At 37.4% G+C, this 2,693-nt stretch overlaps 1 non-coding gene across 1 annotated transcript; it reads right to left on the minus strand.

The window, feature by feature from the left end:
- Positions 1–1,744: 1,744 nt before the first annotated feature.
- On the minus strand, positions 1,745–1,818 carry Trnat-agu (transfer RNA threonine (anticodon AGU)). Its single transcript has one exon. It is a non-coding gene; the product is annotated as a tRNA-Thr (tRNA).
- Between the last annotated feature and the right edge of the window lie 875 nt (positions 1,819–2,693).

The raw sequence follows: 2,693 nt of genomic DNA on the forward strand, positions 1-2,693 counted from the left end.
GAAGGACGAGTTTTCTGGCCAAATTTTAAAATATGTTGTTTATTTTTCCAGAATACTTCAGTATAAATGTTGACGGTTACAAATTATAGTTTTATGTGATGGTACGGGTAATCAGGAGTGTTGAACTTGTGAGAGTTTTACTTAACCTCATAACACCGTCGATGTTGCGAATTTTGTTAGTTTAGCACTAACTGGCATTGTTTATACTATTCGGACGACAGTCCGAGGGGCGTGGTTAGGTGACTATTACCAAATAAAAGGGAATGGGTGGAGGAAGATAGAATTGATGCCATTACTAATAATAATTGTTTGTTTGAAGACATGAAATAATTCCCCTCTTGTCATCATGATATATATATATATATATTACTTGAAAGAAAGAACAATATTTATGATGTTTGTAGGGTGTCTGAAATCGCCGCTCCATTACAGAACAAAAGTGTGATGTCAAAAGACTGGTTCCAATCTCATTGGAAGTATAAAATCACTCTTCAGGGGGATTGAATAAGTACCCTGTGTAAATGATCCACTGATTTCAGATTGATGGCATCTTAATTTTCTAGTCTAAATATATGCTGGTCGTTAATAAAGATTATCCGTCCTATCGCTCTTTTACGTCACATTATCCTTAGAATACGCCAATAGATAGTATACGCTTGGCTAAGGAGTTCACAACATTGCCATCCGGAAGTATAACGGACCAACACACAAAACTGTGTGTAGCCATGATCGTTTATAGTCAGGTTAATACAGTTTAGTGAGAATTACTCATAAACGCGGATGGCAAAAAAACAATGACAAAGACCTGAGTGACGTCATCTTCGAACTATCTACACCTCCTATAATAAGTATGCCACCTTATGATTCAATATGTAACCTATTCATTATTAGTCCTCTGAAGGACTGATTACATACACGCATTAAATGATTTTGTCACAGAAAAAGTAAAAAGTGTGACATCGCTACTTTTCTTCTCTAATAATAACACATATGCACACCAAAGAGACATCGACAAGATACGGGGCAATCGCACAAACGTCAATTTAAAGAATAAAAAAAAGGAATTACAAGGTGGAATATCAACACGCTATCAACGTCTATAGATAGAACGGAGATGACGTCACTCACGCCTTTGTTATTGTATTTTGCCATCCGCGTTTGTGAGTGATTCTCACTAAACTGTATTAACCAGCCTATAAAAGTTCATGGTTACACAAAGTTTTGTGTGTTGATCCGTTATACTTCCGGATGGCAATGTTGTGAGCTTCTTAGCCAAGCGCATACTATCTATATAGATTGACGCCACTCAGCTCTTTGTTATTGTTTTTAGCGAGTAGTTCTCACCAAACTGTATTAATCAGACGTCACTCGGGCCATTGTCATTGTTTTTTGCCATCCGCGTTTATGAGTAGTTCTCACTAAACTGGATTAACCAGAATAGAAACGTTCATGATTACACATAGTTTTGTGTGTTGGATCGTTATACTTCCGGATGGCAATGTTGTGAGCTTCTGAGCCAAGCGCATACTATCTATAAACGTTTAAGATAACTCACATTGTTATGTTTGTTGGTAAGTTATATCCGGCTGGCGGTGGTTATAAGTTTGTTTGTTTTTTTAACAAAGCACATAGCATCAATAAAAGCTAGCGTTCTTTAATTCGACAAAGTTGAATTTTTGTTGAAATAAAAATTAAAAATTCGCGAATCGTGAACAATTTAAAAAAGAAACAAAATAAAAACAGAAGGCTCCAGGGGGATTCGAACCCTCGACCTTCTGCTTACTAGGCAGACGCTCTAACCAACTGAGCTATAGAGCCAGATAGTTCATTATACATGTATTATATGTTATTTATAAATAACTTATCATGGTAGCAGAGGATATTCTCTGATTTGATGATAGTCGGCAAGTCGAGACCGGTCCTCAACCAAGGGAGACAAACGTGAGTTAGCCTGTAATGTCGCTGATTATATTTAGTTACGTCCCATCCATTTTTCTTTTGGACAGAGGTCCAGACCTGCTTACTTATTTAATTCATTTTCTCTTCAAATTTACAGTTATCGTGTGTGTGTGTGTGTGTGTGTGTGTGTGTGTGTGTGTTTGTGTGTGTGAGTGTGAGAGAGACAGGGGGTGGGGGCTGTGAAATCTGTTGTCCTGAATCGCCAAGCCCAACCGGCCGGAGTTCATCACAGGCACTCGAGTACATCGATCAATAATTATTATTTACTACTCTTTAGCAGAGCCACAGCCTAGAAACCGCGTTTTGTTTGGGGTTGTTTTTTTTTTTTTTTGTTGTTGTTGTTGTTGTTGTTTTTTTGAAGGGGGGGGGGAGGGTTGCTTATTTTGGTTATTGGTTTTTGCTTTTGTTTGAATATTTTTCTACTTATTTTTAATCCCATTTTTAGGGAACTGAGAAAGAGAGAGAGAGAGAGAGAGAGAGAGAGAGAGAGGAGAGAGAGAGAGAGAGAGAGAGAGAGAGAGAGAGAGAGAGAGAGAGAGAGAGAGAGAGGAAGGGAGATAGAGGGGGGTCGTGGCATGCTTAGACATATTTGACCTTTATCTATAACAAATAATACTCATATATATATATATATATATATATATATATATATATATATATATATATAACAAAGACCTGAGTTACGTCCTAGAAAGAGGAGAGCTAACGCTACTAGAAGGGACATTCCTTCTTTG

Source organism: Berghia stephanieae, unplaced genomic scaffold (assembly GCF_034508935.2).
Source record: "Berghia stephanieae isolate SIO BIC M18660-M18661 unplaced genomic scaffold, UCSD_Bste_1.3 scaffold173, whole genome shotgun sequence".
Taxonomy (NCBI): domain Eukaryota; kingdom Metazoa; phylum Mollusca; class Gastropoda; order Nudibranchia; family Aeolidiidae; genus Berghia; species Berghia stephanieae.